Here is a 24,176-nt window from a genome sequence, read left to right as displayed (position 1 = left end):
GCTCAAGGACCACAGGCCCACACAGCTGCTCAAGGACCACAGGTCCACAAGGACCACAGGTACACACAGCTGCACAAGGACCACAGGTACACACAGCTGCACAAGGACCACAGGTGCTCACAGCTGCACAAGGACCACAGGTACACACAGCTGCACAAGGACCACAGGTGCTCACAGCTGCACAAGGACCACAGGTACACACAGCTGCACAAGGACCACAGGTACACACAGCTGATCTAGGACCACAGGTACACACAGCTGATCTAGGACCACAGGTACACACAGCTGCACAAGGACCACAGGTACACACAGCTGCACAAGGACCACAGGTACACACAGCTGCACAAGGACCACAGGTACACACAGCTGATCTAGGACCACAGGTGCTCACAGCTGCTGCTTCTTTATTTCCTTCTTTTTCTCCTTCTCCTTCTCTTCCTCCTGTCTTCTTCAGCTGCTGCTTCTCCTGGGCCCTGGGGATTAAAAGCAAGTTCTCATGCTTTTGTGGTATTTTACCAAGTGAGCCATCTCCTCAGGCTTGATGATGGCTGATCTTGTCTAGGTAACTGGGTGAAGAGATGTCCAGAGGGCTAGTGGAGCATAACTGTGTGTATGAGAGGAATTTCAACACAAGGTGTCCTAACATGATGTTGTTACCAGGAGGTGGTGACAAGTAGGAGGTGGGGCCTGGATACAGGAAGCAGGTCACTGGGGACTCGGGACTATATGTCACCTGAATCCTTCCTGAACACCCTCTTTCCAGTTTCTGGTCCACCACTACACAAACTTCTCTGCTCACCTCCCCCCCCCCCACTATGATGTACTGATACTCCTGAAACCAGGAGCCAAGAGAAAACTTTACTTCTTTAAATTGCTTCCGTCAGGTCTTTTGTCACGGTGATAAAAAAGTAACTACTACCAAGTGCAAGGGCAAAGACAAGACCTGTAATGCCAGCCTTCACATGCCTGGAGCTGGCAGCAGAGAGGGGGAGAGGACCAGCTGGAGAAGAGCCTCCTTTAACAGGGGCTGGCGGACACAGAGCACATCCACAGAGCTCCTCTGCAGCTACGTGGGAAGGCATTGCATCACAGCAATTCCCTCCTTTGTTGCAAAGTTAAGACAACCTGGCCTTGGAAACTTTGTCCTTAAAGTGATAGAGATTATCTCCCTGTGACTTTGCAACACAAGCACACATGGATATGATGTCAGGGCTACTGGAGTATCAATGGCCTCCATGTAGACAGACAGAAAGTCCATGGGCGGGGACAGCCATATAAGAGCACCTCCCATTCTGAGGCCCCTAGGCTAGGAGGTGTCTTGTCTCTGACCACCAGCATCTCCCATGCACAGTTAAGGACAAGGGGGCTTTCTTGTTTCATTTCCTTCACCGTATCTTCCTCATCCTCACCTTCTAGACTTCCCCTCTGGTGGTAATGAGGAATATAAACCAGAGGAAACAAGGAGATGACACGGAAGTGGAGGAGGGTCTTGACAGGATTGTGGCCTCATGGAAGAAGGGCGAGGTGGAAGCCCACATTGTGCTGTGTCCACAGGAAGCCAGATGACAGCGGATGGATTTTTGGAGACATGTTTGGCTTTTGGGGCAAAATGATCTGTCCTAGCAGACTGTGGTGCCTTTGATCTGCTCTGTACTTACTCTCAGGTGGTGTGTGATGTGTCACTGCCTATAGATAGCTCCTCAGGGCACTGGGCCTGGAGCACACGGCTGTGACAGGCTAACCCTCCAAGCTTGTGGAGGAATTCCTGCTCCATAGCTATAGCTACCTCAGTCAGGACAAGCCCTGGAGTGTCATCCCAGTCCTCCTCACAGCAGCTCCATCTTCCCTTACGGATCTGTTCCAGAGCTCTGGAGAAGATGGAGCTGTGACATCATACAAGTGGTTTGGGACAAACACAAGTCTTATGGGACTTGGCAGTGAACCCCAGACTCCAGCATGTGAAACCCCTAAGCTCTCAAGTTCCCCTGAAGGTGAGCTTGTGATTGAACTGCATAGGTTTAGCTTCTGACTCAGGAGGGACCAGGAAGCCAAGTGTGTGGAGAAACGTAAAGTCCGCACTTCACGACAGCCTGGTCCTGGTTTGTGTCATTTCTGCAGGGCTGGGGATCAAGAAGTCAACAAAAGGATGGGGTGTTTGCTTGGGCATGGATTCATCCTGTCCTGAAGTGCACTTGGAGTCCTTGCCCTTTGCTGGTACTGGGATCCATGGGGTGTGTGTCCCAGGCGACTTCCCTTGTTATCTATTTCAGCCATTCACTTAGAAGACGCCAGCATTTCCCAGCCCTGTTAAACATGAGATTCACTCCAGAGTTCTTTCCAAAGCACACATATGCTCAGCCTTATCTTCATCCCACTTCCTGCCCAAGCATCTTAGGTTCAGGCATGTTTCAAGCTCCTGTGTGACTGCAGTGTTCACACAGCTGTACACTCAGAACTGTACTTCATAGGGAGGAGCATGGCCTTGAGAGCCACCAGCTGGCAGGGCTTCCTCAGGAGCCACACGGACTGAGAAGGTCTTCCTGTGACCCCAGCCTGATGGCTGCCTCCACTCCCAACAAGGACTGCAATATACACATGGCATTCTCCTATGGCCCTCCCGGGTTATCTTTGTATTTGGTAAAATGCTGTGTTCTTTAATCATTATGTCTAATGGTCCTCTGAAACTATGGTTCCTGCCACTTGATACCTGTTGCTTCCAAGGAGACCAGTGGGATGGATACCTGACAATCCAGCATCACTCCCCTTGATGTCCCAGGTGACCTTGTAAATTCACAGGATGGAAGCACTGGCCAGGAAGGGCTATACCTCCTGTGTGTGGAATTTCTTAGCACATGCTAGCTTGCTTCTGTGAAGAGCATATTGGACTGCAGACAGTGCTCACAAACATCACAGCTTACCACTATGCTGGACTATCACAGAAGCCCACAGTCTTCTTCAAAACTCATGGCCAACTGAATAACATAAATTCATCTATTGCCTACCTAAATCATGGACCTATTTGCTTCCATAATTAGGAAAGGCTATGTCTTAATAAAAATTCTTTATTTGATGAAGTGTCCAATATTCAATACTTGGCTTAAAAGAAAGCCATGGTCACTAATTTGGCCCCATAGAAGGAAGATAATTGTTTGCTGGATGCTATGTACAATTTTAAAATCAGTCTTTTGGAGGTAAGCAATAGGGAAGTGCAACATTTATCTGCTGCACAACTAGCCTTGGTACACTACAAACCCTGCTCTGTGTGTACAATTACACTCTGAGGAAACATGCCTCCACTGCTGGACTCATGCCTGCCACCTATGACAATTCTTTGGTTGGTTTGTGATCTTGGTCTTTCTGCAGCCATTCTCCTGACAGGCCTGTGGGTCTCAACCTGGCTGTTTATAAGCAGAGCTTAGAACTTACAACATTCTGGACAGATGTGAAGCCCCTGTCCCAGAGATCCTGACTCAGCTGACATGAGATAGGGCCTTGGTTCTAATGATTCTAACATAAGGGTGGGCACAGGAACAACTCCCAAAGACTGCCAGCTCTTGCCAGCAGCCAAGCAGCAGGGCCTCCTCCATGTGGTATCTCTGGCACCTGTCTGGGGCCAGGAACAAGGCAGACTCATGAGTCCACTGTGAATTATGCGTGCAAAGTACTTGGAATCTTGTACCATCCCACCCCAGCACCTCCTTATGCCAAACTGCCCAGATGCCAGGACTAGCAATGAGTCCTAGACTGTTAATCCCATACAGCAGGCTTGCTGTGTTGCTCAATCACCATGCCTCACCTGGGTTGGTCTCATCTTATAAAGAAAGTGCCACAGCACTTTACTCAGTTGAAGCAAGCCAATGTGTTGAGAAGGCCTAGCATGGAGTTTAGAAATGAATGCCAAGAGATTGTACTGTGTGAAGCCAAACAGCACAACTATTAATGCCACCAACTGGCCAGAATGAATATCCACTTATTCTATGTGGGTCTCCGGAAAATATTTAAATAGCTCTCTGCACACAAAAGCAGAGCTCCAACAGTTCAAGCCTTCTTCTTCACATAGTCCACTGATCTGTTCCACCTTCCTTAGGCCTTTCAAGGTGCAGGCATGTTGTAGGTGTGCAGACACAAAACTAACTTGAGCAGCACACTCTGGAGTTCATGGCACTTAGAACACAGTGCAGATGACACTGAGAACTGGGTTAGCAGACAGCATGTTATTGAGGCTGTAAGAGATACACCAAGCAGAGCAAAGCAAAACTCTGCTGAGGACTTCGGCATGGAGCCCTGAAGGCAGGGGCTCCCTGGGGAAGTGTCTGGGGCACAGAGGACTGCATTTCTGAGGATCACAGACAGCAAAGATGCAGGGGTAAGGTCAGATGACCTGAAGGTGAGACAACCCAAATGCTGGGAAAGGGTAGTGTGGCCGAGAAGCAGAAGCCAGGCTCATCTCATCTGTATGCCCTGGATGAGTGTGAAGGACAGGATTACAGTGAAGAACAAGGCTATGTGTTTACTTAAACCAAACAGCTACGACAGAAGGGTCCACACAAGAGAAGCGACAGGGTAGACTTTCTGGTCCAGGGTAGTTATCCCATGGGTTGAGTTTCACCTAGGCACATAAGTAAACAAAACAAAACAAAAACAAAAAACCCTCATACATCAATTTATGAAGGGGTTACATCTCAATAAACCAAGTTAGGAATATCTTAGGAATGCCTTTAATACTTTTAACCTACAGGACTACTGGTTCCTAATGACAGAGAGCTTTCCTTAGCCTAATGCTGGGGGAGGTCTCTAACACAAAGCCTATTTTTAAGAAAGTGTTGAATATCTTACACGATTTATGGAGTGCTTGTATCAGAAATGCTCTGAACATGCACATGCCCTCATGGTTATGTGGCTGACTGTGGGCCGCTGCGACTGCCCAGCATCATGAGAGAGGGAGGAGCCATCCACCAGCCTGAGAAAAGATTAAACCCAAAGGACTTTCTATCATATGCTTCCTTTCCTCACCACTGTAATATCCCAAGCATAGCCATCTGTCATCAGGTGCTAGCTATCTACAAAGGAATTCTCTTTCCTTCTTCAGTGGTGGGTGGGGACTGGGGTGCCGGACCCAAACCTTCTCATCCTTAGCTCTTCATTTTAACTTCCCTTCAGATGTTGATACCTTCTCCAAGCTGTCGCTTATGCACCTGCAGCCTCCTGCTGGGTTTTGTGGCTCTATACTAAGGGGATCACACTGTACATCCATCTGCCCTGATCACACTGGGATGTCATCCTGAGGTCACAGACATCATCTGCATTGCTTTCTGCTGTGTTCATCAGTCTAGGGCACACGGAGTGTGCTCATCCATTATTTGTTGAGTAAAATTGGAATGAACAGCATTTGGTTTCGTTGCGTTCTTCTGGGCACTGAGGACCAAATGGATCCCCAGTGTTCTTGGGCTGCTGTTCCCAAGCACATTCCTGCCCTTTCTAATCTTCCTGCCTTAATCACTTTAAATGGGCTGACAAGCACAATTGACCAATTAATAGTGCTTCTGCTCTTGTTACATCATTTGTAATCCACAATGCTCTTTCTATTTGCAATGGCTTCTCAATTTTTCATGACTCAAAATGGAGGACATGCATCATGAATACAGATAGCAAATTGATTAAATGTAACGCACGCCCTGCTGCTTGCTGGGTTTACGCCTGTTATTAATGACAGAAATCCAACAAATTCTCATGAAAATCCAGATAACATACAACCTCAAATGCAAGATTTTGGAGCAGTAGGGCCCTAAATTTTCCTAATTATGGAGCAAGAGCAGACATTAATTTCTCAGACGGCAACCTCTGTAAACAAGAACATTGCCGTGGCTTCTTTGTCTGAGTGCTTGTCTGAGCACACACTGCCCCACAGCCCATAGGCAGTGTGAGTCTCAAAAACAAAAACAAGCCACACTTGAGGACTTGCCTTACAAGTGAAGGATAAAGGACACTTGTGTGGAATCAAACGTATTGTCTTCTATGAGGATTGTATTTTTCTCCAATGCTAATCTGCTCTGATCTAGTCACATCCTCTGCTGGTGTCCTGTGTGTGAGCATCCAAAGGTGAGACAGTGAGACAATGGAGGTGAAAGGAAGGGACCTGGATGGACATGTGATAGGGCGTTGGACTGCAAAGGGACAGGGTGGTACCCTGGAAGAGGCTACAAGGAGTACCCTCATTTCTTAAGGTAATTAAAGGTAAATTTACCTGATTTACTTATTATTGGGAGCTGTGGAAGGGCAAGTGTTTTCTCAGTCTGAAATTTTTGTTAGCTAGGCCTAATGGAAGAGATGGCTTGGCATAGTGGCTCCTGCTTGTAATGCCAGCACTCAGATGGCTTGGGGAAGGAGGACTTCTATGAGCTTGAGATCCATCTGAGCTCTATATTGACTTCCAGACCAATCTGGATTACAGAGTGAGTCCCTGTCTCAAGAAACCAAACCAAATTGACTAAGTACTCACATGCCCACCCACTTAGAGGAGATAAAGTAGATAAGAGTAGTCACTGGGGCCTACCATGCCAAGCTCCTATCCTCTCTGTCCTTGAATACAAACAGGGGATCTTGAATTGCAGGAGGACGAATCACGGATGGAACAGGTAGCTGAGGCCCAACATCACTCCCCCTATTAATAAGTATGCATTCACGATGAGCTTAGCTCCGAATGTTTGCCCTGGAGTTTGGCAAAAATGTGTCTTGTCATCTTAGGGTCCACAGTGATTTTGACAAAACTAAACTTAGACTTTTGTTGTGGCAAGTGTACAGTCTTAGAATGAAAGCCCCCAAAGAGATCTAGAACCAAGCACTTTGAAGTGAGTGGTTAGTTGAGGGTAGAAGATGCTTGGGAGACTCAGGGAGAAGAGACAGGGACAGGAGGTGGCTGTAAAGGAACCTCATTACATCAGCCATGAACTGAAGGCTGGATCATGGAGGGAACACTGGGCAACTTCAGACCGCATGTCCCAGAATTGTGGGTAGCCCCACAGCAAGGGAGCTGGATTCATTCTCACCTTCCCGGCAGTGGCTGGTTAGGGCTGCCTCCAGAAATACGATTCAGGGGCTTCTATCCACTCTATGGACAAAGTGTATTCCAGAAGCCTGTAAGACAAAACACAGTGAACGTGGGTGAAGTATCGACTAAGATGGCCCCCAGAGCTACCCAAGGATGTGGAATCCCCTCTATACACACAGGTCTGTCCCATCTCACACCTCTGAAGCCTTCACTGTGCTCGGGACAAATGTCTGACCGATGTGCGTGGCATATTGAACACGCGACTGAATATGGTTTGGAGGAAGCTGAGACTACTGGATGCTTCTCCCTAAATTTCCGCTCTTTGGAGATAGCAAGACAGATTTCTTGTGAAAAATTAGGAAATATGCATGCTGTCCTCCCCCACTGTCATATGTCTATGTGAGAGAATAAAGAATTCACAGCTAGATCTAAAAACAGAGCCAAATTAGGAAGAGAAATACATTTACAGACCATAGCATAAGAGAACGCAGCATACTGAGACAGGAAGGGAGGGATGAGTATCTAATTTATTATAATTTGAGAAAACATCCAAACTCTTGGTACCTTCACCCTCAGGTGAAACAGAGGTGCACATGCCCAGATAGGAGCATCCTAATGTCAGATGGCAACTGACTGCCAGCTAGAACACACTCTATCCTGGAATCTGCCTTCTAAAGCCAAAGAATTCCCTAGTGTCTCTACCTCTTTTGATATTTCAATTGTAAAAATATTTTCTTAATGCTTAAAATAAAAACTCCACAAGTTGGCATTATTTTGTGCTAAGTACGGGTTGTTTTTATATGCACGAACTCACTTACCAAGCCTGTGGGGAGGTCCTGATGTCCCTGTTCACAGAAGACTGGGCTGAGGCAGAGAGGGGTTGAGTACTAGCCTGGTGCCACTAGAGACGTGGAGCCGGATTTGAGCCCAGGTGACTAGACCTTACCAGCTGTATCCTGCATGGTGTGGTCCGGGAAATCTGGCTGGGGATGAGGGAGTGAAGAAAGCACAGGCGCACACATGCAGAGACGCAGAGACAGGCTGGGATCAGGTGGGCCAAGCTCTGCTGGAGCAGCACCAACTACACAACAGCCTATAGCCTCACTGCATCATGTGCAGCACAGTGGGCGGGATTAGCTAGTCTCAGTCAGACAGTCTCAGGCTGCAGGCACTGGGGAGGAGGACGCTATGGTTGATAGCTTTTGCACACACTGCCAACATTCGAACTCAGACCAGAGGAAGGGTTTCTCTGAGCCTCACACCAAGGAAGGCTTTGCCTGTTATCATGGTTCTGAGGCAACAGGCCCTTGATATGGCTGCATTCATGTCAACAGCACACTCTCACTCAGGGTTTCCTCAGGCTCCATACACATTTTATATTTCTGTATTATCTCTCTTTCCTGTGCCCTATTACCAGACTTGGTAATCAAATGCTTTTAAAAGCATTAATCCTGTCATAATTGGTTGTATGTGTCTTCACTGGTATGGTCATTGGTCATACCAGGACAACATAGGAATAACATCCTAAAACAAGAGCCTATTCAAGTGGCAGAGACACTGACAGCCCCAGCATGCCCAGTCTGTCCTAGCAAGGCTGTAGAATTCGTATTGCATATCTGTCTTAAAGACATCTGCTCTTGTAATCTAGGGAAGGTCACAGTGGGATCCAGGAGACTGAATTTGTTTGAGTCTCTGGGCAGTCCTGCTCAGCGGTTGGACCCCACATTGGGTAGTATACATCATGCAAACGGCATTGCCTCCCCCTCAGCTTTCACTGGCATTTACTAAATAAAAGAATGCATGTGATTGTAGATGTGAGGACTGCTTAGAAAGCACTCGCACACTTGCTTACATTCACATTTATTATAGTGCGATCCAGAGCCTAAAAAAGAATTGACATTTTACAGCAAGCAAGCTTATCAGCTCAGACCGGAGAAGCCTCTCATTCTCCTAACCATCTCTCCAGGAGGGACTAGAGAAGGAAGCCTCAGGCCTCCACAGCGCTGAAAGCCTAGGGTTTGCTTTTCCATGGTATTTCTATTACCACCTAAGTGTGGCTGTGGCAGAGCACATATGCACAGAAATGCCCTTTGCAAAATTTAAAAGAAACATTCTTTTCCCACTTACCACAGCTAAGCACTTACAAAAGATAATGTCTGGAGAGCCAGGGAAACCCACCACTCCATACGGATAAAAGACCCTCTCTGCTTTGCTAAACACTAGAGAACCGGTGGGGTTTGAGCACAGCAGAAGCTATTGGGTGACATGGTAGGGCGCATCTTAAGAGCAGCATCCCTGCCTGCGCCCATCACACTCTAGAGAGATGCAGCAATGCTAAGGCAGGCATTCAAGAACCCCGTTGTCTTGTCTTGTTTTTTCCCACATGCTCAGTAATAGCAGCAGCTTTGGCAGTGTCAGGCCTCAATCAGTCAGGAAGATTCGTTTAGAAATTGTGACCGGTCATAATGTACCTTTACTTAATCTTCACTCTCACAACAAGTCATTTTTATTACTCAGGCTGCTGTTTGGTGGAGTGTGGCCTGCCCAACTGAAACCACCTCCTCAGACACCCACAGAGCCACTATCACGGACGCCTGCAGGGCACTGATGCGTCAGAGTGGGAGGCGGGGTGAGTGCATCTCTGACACCCTTTTGACGGTTGCCACATCTCCTGGTGTGGCCCAGGCCTGATCCGGATTGATAGTTTAATGGTAATGGGGAGATTTGGATGTTAGACTCATTTCCTTGGGAGGTTGACAAACCCTCATAGATGTAAGATTAGGATGTGACAATGTGCGCAGAAGTCTCTCATGGACAGCATTATCTAGCCCAAGATGACTGTGGCACTTAGTGTTTCTATTGCTGTGATAAAATAACCGCAACCAACAGCAACTCTTGAGGGAAGGGTTTATTTTAGCTTTCATGCCCCAATCACCGCCGTCCCCCTTGAAGAGAAGCAAGAAAGGTAGGGAAGTGGAGACAGGAACCAAAGCAGAAGACACACCGATACTGTTTACTGCCTTTCTCTTCATGGCTTGCTTAGCTTGCTTTCTTATAATAGCAACAGTGAACAACCTGCTCAGGTGTGACATGCTGTGAGCTGGGCATGCCCACATCAATCATCCATCAATAAAATGCACCAAAGACTTGCCCACAGGCCAATTTGTTGGGGATGCTATTTCAACTGAGGTTCTCTCTTCCCAGATGACTCTAACTTGTACCAAGATAACATAAAACTAGCCAGTACAATGACTAAATTAAACAGTAAGTCAACATGCATTTCAAAAGCCCATTAGCCAAGTCATAGCTACAAAACGCTTTTGATTAAACCTTTTCAATGGCTTATAGTCTTAATAACAGAGCCACGGGATATGAAGATGGTAACAACCCAGGAAGATGATGCTAAGGGGAAAAATTTCCAAACTCTAATAATAAAACAGACTGAAAAATGGAAAAGAAATGGTAAATCAGAAGTCTTTCCCTAACAACTTGGGAATACTCTATATGACACAGATGTTTGTGAAGCTGGAATATCACAGAACGCAGAGGTATTGAGTTAGGAAGGACTATAACAAGGTTGCAAGCTTCACTAATGGTGTGGAAGTATCCCAGCAAACAGCTCCGGCACAAGATGGCTGTTGCTTTGCAAGCTCTCTAGCAGTCCCTCAGGCTGGGGAGAGCACAGTTTGGAGGTAGAATTTAAAGCTGAATGGAAGAAAACTGTAGATTTCTGCCTAAAGTGAGATACTAGTACGGGGTAGACATTAGCTGATGATGACCCAGGGAGATCAGCAGGGAGGTGCCACAGCTGTCCTGAGGGCCAGGAGGCAGCCAGGGGGGCTTCGCTTTTCTCACTACTCAACTGCTTTCCAAAACCACAGCATGCTAACAGTGTCCTTAACAATACAGGGATGTATGTTTATAGAAGGGGTTTTTCTCCTTGGAAAGGGTAGACTGGATAAAATGCTGAAGGATAGAACAAACCTTTTTATTTTGTCTGATTGCTTTCTGAGCTCACACCAACGCTTACTGCACTCACCATGGAAGAGGGTAATTCACAGCATTTCACAACAGCCAGTTTTATCATCTTAACGGCTCGAGGAGATACTGTTATGACAGCACTTGATGGATTGGACACCTGAGGCCTGGCGAGTTTCTTGCCCAAGACCACACGGCTAGCAGGAGCAGGAGCGGGGGCTGCATTCCCAGCAACCAGGCTGAGGGGGACCTGAATTCACTGTGTGATGTTGCCCTTCCAAGCAAGGGGTGGGACATGGTTTGACTTTCTTACTCTAATTTCTCAGCTCCTCAATATTTGAAAGATTAAGTAAACATATGAAACAGCTCTAATGCTCTGGGAAAGGAAAACGAGTGAGAAATTTAGCCTTAAAATGCACCTACTGGCTTCATAATTATACACTGGACCTTAAGAGAATACATTGTACAATATATATATATATATATATATATATATATATATATATATATATATATATATATACACATACATTGACCCTTAAGGTCCAATGTATAGAATTATATATATGTATACACATATCTAATTATACACTGGACCTTAAGTGTCCTTTAGAGAATTAAATTGCCCAAAACTGAAACAAAAAGATAGACAGCTGGAGAGACATTTTTCTACATAATTCCATGATAATTTTCACACTGAGATCAGATTAGAATCAGACTAGGACACATCACCAAGGATAAATTCCCCTAAGTGACATTCAGATTGATCCTAACAGAATGAGGCATGCCAGCATTCGTGTGAAGTGTTCCCTGCCATGGCGGCAGGGCAGGTGCTAATGTTAACAGCTCCCAAAGAGCTTTAGCCTGAAAGAAGGATGTCCTATAGGGTAAACTGCCCTGTCCTGTGAACACTTCAAGAAACACACTTTCACCTCTAGACTTGATTACCAATAAAGCAGCATCGCTCGCTCGCTCGTTCACTCACTCACTCGACAAACATCTCCAGCACTCCAGGGATCCTCCAATTAACAAGATGCACTTTCTACTCCCCAAGAAGTCCACTTTTTGGATAACTAATTACAGTTATGAGCTAAGCACTACCAGTGTTTCCATGAGCAGTGGTGTCTTTAAGAAAGGGACAAGTGTCTTCACCACCTGCTAAAAAACAAAACAAAACAAAACAAAAAACCAAAAAACCCACCATGAGAAGTGACCAAAGAAGAGAGGATGCACAAGAGGAGAGATGAATCAAATGGGCCAACTCACCACAGCGAGCACCCAAAGGCATGTTTATAATGTTAAGAACACATGCATGCACACACACTCATGCATGCACAACACACACACACACACACGCACACACACACATGCACACACACGTGCGCACGCACGCACACACACATGCATGCACGCTTCAAAAGACCCCAACTGAACCAATAGAGATGAAGACCATAACATCTAATATATATTTGTATATATATATTACATATGTAAAATGTATATAATATAATATATACACACATAAAATGACACTGGCGGTTAGAGAGGGAAACATCAGTGAACATGTAGACTGGCTATAGAAAACATTAGCCATGAAACATAAGCAAGGAAGATTTTATAAATCAGAGAGCAGCATAAGTTCTGAGGGAACTCCTTAAGGTTTAAAAATAAGGACCCTCAAATTCCAATTGTAACCAAATAATAAAACCACAGATTCATGAATTGCAATGGGTATGCAGCAAGTTCCAGCAGGGTATGCCATTGCCAATTTGCTTAAAAGTAAGAGAGAGCCAATCTTTACGGTAAACATAATGCTCATTTCCAGACAGTGGCCCACCCCTACAGCACACAATAGATATCAAGGAGCAAGAACTTACTGAAAGTGATTATTTTTTTAAAAACACCCCAACAAGTTAGGTGTGAAACTGCACATCATTGCGCAATTTCTGAGCCATAGAAATACAAAGAGGATCCTGAATCCCCCCCCACCCTGCCCCAAGAACAATTGAGCCACTCAGTGGGTGGAGGACGATAGTGGCATCAGCCAGGTGTCTCCATAGGAAAACCATAGAGAAGGAGAAGAGACAGAAGGGGCGATGGTGTTGTGTAAGTTCCCACCTGACACAGGGAAAATGTCTCTAGGCATTTAAAGGTGGGAGCAAATAAAGTGGGAGCATTTTATTTCTTATATAAATAAATAAAAATCAGAGGGTCTGCACACAGAGCAGGTCACAACTGCCTGTCTTTGGGAGTGTGACCAAAGAAGATGTGCCTGTGTATAAGCCGATAACTAAAAACCTATGTATATGACCTGTTTGAAGCAACTTCAAAATGCCCTCCCGGTGTCATGAGATGGCCAGTGAGCTGTGCACAGTAAGTGTCCTGTTGTGACATCTCAGCTAAGGGCAGAGGGCAGTAGAGCTAGCTGACCATGGACTGGAGTCTCTGAAACCATAAGCTAAAGTCAGCCTTCCTTCCGCACCTCAGGATAATTGATGGGAAACTAACTAGGGAAGGTACACCCTGATGTCAGAATTTGCCAGGTGTCTTAGTCAGGGTTTCTATTCCTGCACAAACATCATGACCAAGAAGCAAGTTGGGGAGGAAAGGGTTTATTCAGCTTACTTCCACATTGCTGTTGATCACCAGAGGAAGTCAGGACTGGAATTCAAGCAAGTCAGGAAGCAGGAGCTGACGCAGAGGCCATGGAGGGATGTTCCTTACTGGTTTGCTTCCCCTAGCTTGCTCAGCCTGCTCTCTTATAGAACCCAAGACTTCCAGCCCAGGGATGGCACCAACCACAAGGGGCCCTACCCCCTTGATCACTAGTTGAGAAAATGCCCCACAGCTGGACCTCATGGAGGCACTTCCCCAACTAAAGCTCCCTTCTCTGTGATAACTCCAGCCTGTGTCAAGTTGACACACAAAACCAGCCAGTACACCAGGCAAGTAGTCAGTGGGATGTTCACGCACTCACTCCTAAACCACGGATGCGGGATTCCACTGTCTGTGCCATGTGGGAGAGTGCATTCCCAGACTGGCTTTCAAGACCCTGACGCTGAGTCTGTCAGGAAGCAGGGGATTCCTCTTCTGGTTCTCTCAGGAACCCTTCCCTGGCTGTTATATAACAGTACCTTTTGTTACTCAGCATGCTTCTGAAACAAGATCCCATCCTCAGAGTATCTCATACCCTCATAATTGTGTGCACTCTGCCTGCTGTGTATTTATATATAGTAATAAATGGCTTTCTGTTGTGGCAGTAATAAGGGTTAAACTTTTTCAGTTCATTTATGATTAGAAGTAGGTAACATGGAGCGAAGGTAAGGACATGGGTGGGGGCTGTCATCAGGGTGGCCCTTGCTAAGGTGGTTTCCAAACCCCACATGAGAACATGTCCACCTACAGCCCTATCTTTGCTCCTCCCTACTCTGCAGGTCCCTGCAGGACAGTGAGCCCCAAGAGAAGGTTAGTCTTACTCAAGCCTTCAAGCTGGACACCAGAGCATTTTCTGGGTGAGCCACTGAACTTGCTCATGGTTTTTAATAATCACCCAATTAAATGCAACTGTTGAGATACATCCCAATTTAAAGTGCACAATAAAAACCTGGACTACAGCCCTGGGAGTGTGGAACTGTTTCTGAAAAGCAGGCAGCAGGGAAATTGCTGAGCTAGGTTTTTCCTTCCCAATTACACACACACACACACACACACACACACACACACACACAAAGACTCCTCCTGTGTATAATGAACACATGCATCATTTCCACACACCCTTCCTGCTGTCTTCCAGCCTGCGACTCAGATACAGGTGTGAGAGGAGTTTGACACTTCTTGGGGCTTGAATATGAAATGTCCTCTTCAGATTTATATGCTGAATACTTGGTCTCCAGCTATTGGTGGTATTTGAGAAGATTCTGGAAATGTGAGGAGATGGAGGCCTAACTGGAGGAAGTCGGCCACAGGGGAGCACCCTTTGAAGGTACCTGATCTACACCTTCCTCAATCATGAGCTGCTTTTCTCTGCATGCTCCTGTGGACGGAGCATGCAGAAGAAACCATAGTCTGCCTCACTATAGGCCCAGAGCCAAAGGAGCCAAGGACTGTGTATTGAATCCATAGAAATCATGAGGAGAGGAACCCCTCCTCCTTTCACTTGTTTATATTATATGTCAGCACAGGGAAAGTCTAACACAATGGCCAGCTGTTCTGCCACTGAGAAAATGGGTGCTGGTGACAGATGCATCCCATGCCTGCAGGAAGTGCTTCCAGGACCCAGTCCCGGCACAGTCGCAGCTCTAAGCTTCAAATGAGCACAGCCATTTGGAGGCATCACCCACGTATGATCATGCTACCATATGGGTTCACAAGGCAGTTTGGGTAAAAGAATAAAAATGGGAAGAGACAACCCAGGCCAAGACCAGTGGGGTCAAGAGATAGCATAAATGAATCTAAAACACAAGATGTGATCTGGGAAGAGGTTAGGACATGCCCAGCTGATATGAAATCATAGTGCAGTGTGAACATACACCACACAAATACTAACACCCTAATCTCTAACACACGCACACCACATATGCTATACCACTACCCCTTGCACACCATACATACACACACACACACACAAACACACATACACTCACTCATACCATTCACACATAAACACATACACACTCTCACACATACACTCATTCACGTACTATGCATAACTTCCATGAATAAGTAGGACAAACATCCCAACACAAAAATGGGCGAAGTTTGAATGGGTACATCATATGAAAGAAATAAACATGAAAAGTGGTTCAATCTCCTTAGTAATGAGAGAAATACACGTGGAAGTAAATCATGCTGCTTGGCAACTCTGAAAGGCAGAGACATTTTAGTGTCTAATCATATTAAGAGTTGCTGAGGATGGAGGGAAACAGGTGGGAATTACAGACGGAAGCCTCTTATATCACTTTCTTATATGGTGAGCTCTGCAGATTCTAGGAGCCAGCAATCCCACTGGCGGGCACACAGCTAGAGAAACAAACACTCGAGTGCTCAAGGAAGTCACAGACTTTCTAACAGCAGAAAGCTGGGAGAGCAAGTGGCCTGGGGGCGGAGCAAAGCTCAGCAAACTGCAGCACAGGCATGCCGTGAGAATTGATAGAAACCAAGTGGATCTGACAGATTAATTATCATGGAACGGATGAAAAAAAGGCCAGTTGCAGAAAGACACACAGACAGTATTGATAAAGGGGACAGGACCTGTAAAGAACAGTCCTATAGCTGCCCAGTGTGACTGACGTTCACACTGTGACTGGACGTATGCAAGTGTCTAGGAGGGTGCAGAATGATCGCCGAAGCAGACGAAATTGTGATCTGTCTTGGGAGGAGTCTGAGCGACTAAGCTCTCTGTGATGCTTTCGTTAGTTTTCAAGGGATTGGTATTTATGCATTATTGAATAATTTAAACCACACACCAGAAAGTCGGAGGGAACAGCAGCCATGCTCTAAGCAGGCAGAAAGAGGGGAAAGAGGTGCAGGGTCTGTCTATTACCTCAGTGAATTGCTAGCAACAATGACTGTCCCAAAGCCATCTTTGGAAGACTGCTGGCATGGGACCTCTCCTCTTCCCCCCTCCCCCTGCACAGTCCTACGCAGCTCTGTAAGGCTCATGGGTATCCTCCACCTCTGGGGGTAGGGAGGCCACAGGAAAAGGTTGAGCTCCAACTCACAGGACTCAGGCTGCAGTCTAGGAAGCTCAGTGGGAGGGAGCGAGCTCACAGGAGGATAGCAGTGGGTAAGTGACTCTTTATCAGCTCCTGATTAAATGGTTACATCCATGTTAGCAGCCAAAATAAAGTCCCCAAATGTAGTCTCAGGGTAATCATATTGTAAAACAATACAAAATGGCAATAACTCTGTGGTTTCTTAAGGCGGAGGTCTGAAACCTACGTCTTTTGCCAGGATCTTCAACTTGCTATAATGCACAGCCGTTAGGGAGCAGATTTCCCTCCTAAGTGTTTTGAAATCCACGTCCTTTTTAATTGCCCAGAATTCATGTCACTCGTGTGAAAAGCTATAAACATACACAATCATAAAAACACACTTAGACATCCTGCACAAAATCAATGGCGTATTATCGTGGTTTATTATTCCTTATGGAGTTCACACTGGTCTTCCTCCTTTGATATTTATTTATAAGGAAGAAGCGAAAGAGCATAAATGTCACACTTGGGACAATACCAATGCTAGAGCTGAACAGAATACAGACTGCAGCTGCCTTAATTTAAGAAAGCGGGGCAGTCTCTGCGAATCAACCTCCCATAATGGAGGACAAAGCTGAAGGTCACGGTATTATTCATTTAAAAAGACACTGATAAGGATGATAATTGAGGTTCTTGAGATCTGGAGTACAGTTTGCTTGCTTAAGTGACTAGTTCCTTCATGCCTGGCATGCAAGGGAGCAGGGCTGGGGGTGGGGATAATAAATACTGTAAGAGAAAAAGACAGGCCCTGCTCCTGGGTTTTGTGGTTTTTCTATCCTCAGGGAAGGTCTTCACAACTTTACTGCTTTTACAGAAAATTAGCCATAACCTCCCCTTTAACAGAAAGGTCTCATTTTACCCAAGATTGACAAGGTGTTGTCAGAGCAGAGCAAGTCCCTCTGGGGAAGCATCCCCCACACCAACACACTTATGACTGAGGTTCTGTTAGTTCAAAGATGGCATGTAAACACCATACACAGCCTGGCACAGGCAGAGAGCAGGGGCTATTCCTGCCCTCAGAAGCAGCCAGCCCCAATAGCAGGTCCCACTCTGCCCGGTTCGTTCCCTGATTCCTTCACATGCTAGGTCTGCAAACTATTGTCTGGCAGGCCAGGAGAAGTCTGTGGTGATGGGAAACCGTGAGTGGTTACCTCATAGGCAATGATTTCAGCCGAGCCACCAGAGCACAGGAGAGGAGCTGGAGGAAGGAGTGGTGCTTGCTCTATGGTGATGGCGAGACGAGGAGGATGTGGTTCAGGCCCTGCTGTATGTGTGCTGATCATTGTTCTAATGCAGCTATGATGCTCAGGGTAAGTTTGGGGAGACTCCATTCTCACCGTTCTCCTTTTGTACTACTTTAGATGTTAGCTGCACTCCCTCTTGAATGATGGCTTCTTCCTCAGAGTTGAAGAAATAGAAGTGGAAGTTGGGAGGAGGGCTCCTTGACTCTGGCATTTGACTTCCCACCCTGAGTCCCATGCCTGACTGAGCTGGCAGAAGGGAAGCCTCATACAAGGCTCAAGGTACCCTCAAGCCAGGAACTGTACAAAACAAATGACAAGATGTTTGCTAACAGCTGTGGGGCCCCTTTCTCTACCAGAATGGTTACTACACAAAGGAGGATCACAGCTCTCAGTGAGGCTGTAGTAAAAGGAACCTTTGCCCAGTGCTGGGGTATGAGTGTGAATCAGGACAGCCATTCTGGAAAGTAACACTGAGCAATCTAAGCAACCCAGTTGCTTTCTTACGGAATGGAAATCAGTATATTGAAGAGATATTTGAAACGCATGTCCACTGAAGCATCGGTCACAAGAGCCAAGATACAGAAGCAACCGGTATTCATCAACAAACAAGTGAATAAAGAAAATGTGCACATAGACTGTAGGCTAGATGCAGACTTTAAAGAGAGGAAACCCTGTCACTTGTGAAAGGGTGGATGGACCTAGAGGATATAGCATGTTAAGAGAAAGAAACGAGGCACAAAAAAGCAAGTACTGTATGATCATCTTGTTCGTGTTAAACTGAAAAATAGTGAGCTCAGAAGTAGAACGGAAGGGCCGGAGCCAGAGCCAGAGCCAGAGCCCAGGGGAAACAATGGTATCGAGCAAAAGCTACAGACCTTCAGCAAGGAGGAATGCGTTCAGTGCACTGTTGCACAGAGTGAGGATGGACATGCTATGGCAGAGTGTATTTAAAAGCTGATAAGAAGTGGATTGAAAAGAGTTTTAAACCATAAAAAATAAGCACAGTAGGTAATACCTTTGTTACTTTGATTTAATTACCAGCAGTTCAAAAAATATTGTCACATTTTATCACAATACATATTAAGATATACAATTATTAGCTGTCAGTTAACAACAAAAAGATGCGGGGATGTTTTCCCTTCTGTGAGGGGAAGGAGAAAGGGAGGGGCTGGTAAGGGTTGGACTGGAAGGAGAGGAGGGGGAGAGGCTGAGATTGGGATGTAAAGTGAATAAATAAATAAATTAATGGGGGAAAAAAGAAAGAAAAGAATAGCAACCTGATGCTAAATGCCTATACCGCCTGGGGCTCCACAGGGCTTGTCGACTAGCGGCAGACATCGTACTCAGCGAGCTATACAATACAATCACATGTGTGAAGGACTTTGAGATCTTTCTCCTTCTCTCTGTACACGCACACACCACCCCACACCCCACAGACAACTTCCCCAGCGTTTTCCTTCATTTTCCATTTACTGGGTTGGAAAGCACTGAGCTTGGGTGGCTGGGAGTGTGCAGTAGGATCTCTCTGAGAAGACAGCCGTGTGTGGGTCAGCTACACCTGGCAGTGCTGCATTTCCCACCGGCTGACTTCCCTCAATCACTCAGCGATGGCACGGTAACTAAAGCCACCTTCCAGAGGGCACTAAGCTCGTTCTCATTTACGAGACTTTGAAGACACCAGGTGGGCGAACACCATGGCGCCGTGGTGTGTCGCTTCCACACTGGGTGCTGCTTGGGGTGCTCTGATGAGGCAGAGTTCCTTCAACTGCTGCAACAATCCCAGGAGGCCTGCACTATTACCACTCATCTTTTGGATAAGGAAATCAACAAATAAGTTAAAGTGGCTTGTCTGTTCTCACAGGGCTCAAGGTTGGCGAAGTGAATCTAATCTGCTGTAATTTCAGTCTGAAGAGAATGATACCTAAAATACGTTTAAACATATGAAATGTATTCTTTGTGTAATTATAGAAACAAGATCCCAATAACTTATTAAAAAAAAAAACCTCCAAGAAGAAGTGCCATGAACAAACAACTGCAAAGAGCACACAATGAGAAGCAAATCAACTCTTGCTTTAAAATCGATTATGAGGCTTTTACTGCCATCAACATTTTATTATTTGATATCACAAAATCATTACCTCTATAGCACAGCATTTCACAATGACATAAAAATGAACTTTGTGCCTTAAGGAAAATGCTATAAATATACACAAGGGAAGTTTTTATTCCTTCAGAAACAGTAGTCAACCAATAAATCAGGAAGTCACACATTAGTGCCATCTCTTCTAGAAGATTCCATAAGACTTGTAATTAGTTCAACAAGAATGAGAGATGTCTCAGAAACCACTATGAAATCCTAGACCTTCATCATGACAAAATAAATTACAAAAAGGTTAAAAGTCGGCTGCGAATAGGGAGTAAACATTTGCCATAGAGTTGGCAAACAAGAGTGCTGACCGTGGATTATATTGAGCCCCACAAATGAATCACACAGACCACTCAGTACACAGAGCAGTGAGGCATTCAAGAATCTCACCAAGTCCAAAAACTCAGGTGTCCTGCTGCTCAATAAGGAGCGATGAACCTCATTAATAACCATGGGAACACAAGCGGGAATCACAAGCCACCTGCTTCAGCTAGGTCAGTTTTAGTTGGCCAGTAGGAGCTGATGTTGGGGGAAGGGAGGATGAAGGCTCCACGCTCATTGGTGGGCGTCTGAATGGCACACTGGAGCATGCTGGGTACTGTGAATACCCAGCATCACAGATGATGATCACATTCTGTGCCCTCAAGTTATCATTTCTGAGGAGTATCCAAACAGATGCACTGGAGTATATAGTCCCTCGTCACAATTAGAATATGAAAAACTGGGCACACCCTAAAAATATTCATCAGCAAAGGAGTGGTTAATATAACACAGTATATTATGTAAAACTGATGTTTCATGACTTATGTATCAACATGTGTGGTGCTCAGAAATAATGAGTAGTAACATTATAAAAGTAGTGTTGACATTCATGCACATTGTAAAGAGATCACCATTTACTTATTTATTTATTTATTTATTTATTTATTTATTTATTTGAGACAGGGTCTCCCTTAGCCAAGGCTGGCCTTGAACTTGTAAGCAGCTAAGGATGATTTTAAACTTCCAACATTCCTACCTCCACTTTGCAAGCTGGTTTTGCAGGCTTGTGTCTTCAAGCCCCTTACTGTCCGTTTCTAAGTAAATGCACACACACTCATAAGAATCATTTAGAAAATGCTAGGAGCGTACACATCAAGTTCCCAGTGCTCCCTGCTTCTCAGGAATAACAAAGAGGTTGAGTTCAGAGGGATACACAGGGGCAGTTGCTAATGATGTGGTTTTTTTTTTTTTTTTTAAGAAAAAAAATGTATTCATTTCCACTTGTATAATTTAAAAATATATACACATAGAAAAAACATATTTTCTATATACATAATAGATAATATGCCAGTGATTAATTCTAGGTGTTGAGAATTTGTCTTATATATGTATACATATTTCTAAAAAAAAAATGTAGTTTTAAAATCAATAGAAATGTACCTGGTAATTTTCAGCCAAGCCTGCAATGCCATGCTCTAGCTCTGGAGATTAACTTCAAACAATTTTAATTTTACACAATTATGTTCTTAAAAAAGGACAACTGAAGCCAGAACATTTTGTACCTTCATTTCTTCTGACAAAAAGTTGCAAGCGTATGTGGACAGCAGTCCTCTGGTAGGTGGCTGTTTGAGATTGGTGCTGTCCAATCCCTGAGTCATGACAAAAGGACACAAGTGTATGTGGACAGCAGTCCTCTGGTAGGTGGCTGTTTGAGATTAGCGCATCTAATCCCTGAGTCATGGATGACACTGTCGGAGGGTTTGAGCCATTTCTTGGAATCCTGGAAACAGGTTGTACCTCTGGATTTACACGACAACTGTGTGAAGACTTGAATGGCACTTTGCTACTCTGCCAGTCCTGTTTATGAAGCTCAGTTGGTAGAGTGCCCAACATGGCATTAGTGTGTTCTTGTTTAATGTAAACTGGTTAAGACTAGATGCAATTAAAGTGGGATTGAGGGCATCCAGCCACATGTCAAGTGCTCAGTCGCCACTGGTGGAGGGTCCTGAGTTGGATACCACAGACATGGAGTAAACCCACCATCTTCCTAGCTCTGTAGAGCACTGGCTCAAGGCATGGGCCCACGAACCCCATGGGGACTCTGGCTCCAGCTGTGCCACTTATGAAATATTGCCAGAGGCAATTAAAATAAACTGTTTATGCTTCGTTGGTTTAATTTCTATAATGGGGACATCATGCCACCCTTGCTGGATTGTTGTATGGATAGATTTAATGAGTTCCTGGAGAGCTCATATTAACATAGTGAACACCTAAGCCATGAGCCATTACTATTACCTTTGGGTTGTCAGACTGATGTCAGCATTGCTTACTTCCGGAGCCACCAGACCTGGGAGAGGAAAAAGTCATGCTCTGGTGGGTGGGAAGGGGCGTGTTCTCCTGGGTCATGCACTCAGTGTGGCTTTGGATGATAGTGACACCGGTGCATGCTTCAGTAATATTTTCAGTTAAAGTTCACAAAGTCTTCATTCATTCACTCAATACTTAAGGAGCACCTTTCTGCACAGGCAGTGGGGACACATGGGTGAACAGGAATGGTAAGGGTCCCTACCTTTTTGGAAGTCCCCTCCTTGTGGAGAATACCAGTGTACCTAGAGTAAGTCCCCAGTGCATGGTGAGCGGTACGGAGGCTAAGGAAACAGGTGGATGAAACATTAGATGTAGGAAAGCTAATGTTCTGTGACAAGATGCCAATGAGCCAGGACTTCAGGGAGGCGAGTGGGAGCTGAGAACTGTCGGAAGGAATTCTGCTCATGGTAGGCAGGCAGTACAAGGCCCTGAGGTGAGCGGCCAAGAAACCATGGGCTGGAATACAGTGGGGAGAGAAAGAAGGTCGGAGAGAGCTTAGAGGTGAGGGAGTCGGGGGAGCCAGAGGGGACAGACCTGTGCTCTAGAAAGGACATGAGCCCTCACTTGTGAGATGGGATCTTGTGGGGCCTTTTGAGGGGAGGGGTGACATGGCAGTGGTAGTAGCTGTGGAGCTGAGAACACACACTAGTGAGGTCAAAGACAGGTGGCAGGCAGGCCAGGAGGCAGCACTGTCAGAAGTGTACCACACCTCATGTGCGAGAACACATGGGAGGAGAGGTACGAGAAGCCAGCAGGCTTCATGTTATTACATTCATTTATTTTGTTTTTTGAGACGGGTCTTTCTATACAGCCCAGGCTGGCCTGGAACTCTTGATCCTCCTGCCTCTGCCTTCTGGGTGCTGGGATTATAAGCAGTGGTGACACTATACTCCTGGTGTATACCACCATAACAGCACTAGAAGGAAAAGAACAGATCATATTGTAAAATGATTTTTTTCATACAAAAAGAGAATGGGGGAGATGCTAGACCTCAGCTTCATAGATTTGACTTGGCAATCATGTAGATACTTTTGTATTTATGAAGAACTACAAAGCTGAGAAAAAGAATTACTAAAAATGCAAAGCAAAATGAAAAGACTGAACTCAGTGTATAAACAGTCAGTGGCCTGGCTACAGACAGCTTGCTGTAGGGCATACCTGACAAACAATGGAGAGCGGCAAACTGAGATCACTAGTCTCATTGCTGACCACATCTGGATGTGAGTAACCGGAGGCTCTGAGCAGTGCCAAGGACAGCCAACTGGGAATGACTTGGCAGGACTTGGGCCAGGGTTTCCCATATAGGAGAAGATTTAAGGTCTATGAAGCCAGGGGAAAACACCACTATCCCTAATGCCAGTTAGATGTAGAATGGATTAATTTTTCTCTTTAAAAATACCACTATACATTTTCTATCTTTGTCCACTGTAGATAATAACCAGTCCCTTTCCTAAAATAAAATTCCACCGAAGGCTAAGTCTGGGGCTGGAGAGGTGGCTCAGCAGTTAAGTATACTTGCTGTTATTGTAGAGGACCAGCGTTCTATTCCCAGAACCCATGTCACACAGCTCACAGCCACCTGAAAATCTAGCTCTAGGGGATCTAATGTCCTCATCTGGCCTCCAAGGAAACCCTATACACACACACACATACACACA

The 24,176-nt window shown here is 45.5% G+C and overlaps 1 long non-coding RNA gene across 1 annotated transcript in view; it reads right to left on the bottom strand.

The window, feature by feature from the left end:
• Positions 1-422: 422 nt before the first annotated feature.
• The window catches only part of LOC116069807, a 46,660-nt gene continuing 22,906 nt past the window's right edge, over positions 423-24,176 (bottom strand). Inside the window, exons 2-3 of the long non-coding RNA XR_004110147.1 lie at positions 7,047-7,134; positions 423-473 (exon numbers count right to left, since the gene is read on the bottom strand). This is a non-coding gene — a long non-coding RNA (uncharacterized LOC116069807). The remainder of the gene's footprint in view (positions 474-7,046; positions 7,135-24,176) is intronic.

The sequence above is a fragment of the Mastomys coucha genome, unplaced genomic scaffold (assembly GCF_008632895.1).
Source record: "Mastomys coucha isolate ucsf_1 unplaced genomic scaffold, UCSF_Mcou_1 pScaffold22, whole genome shotgun sequence".
NCBI classification, from domain to species: Eukaryota; Metazoa; Chordata; class Mammalia; order Rodentia; family Muridae; genus Mastomys; species Mastomys coucha.
This window is presented reverse-complemented; position numbering and strand designations above follow the sequence as displayed.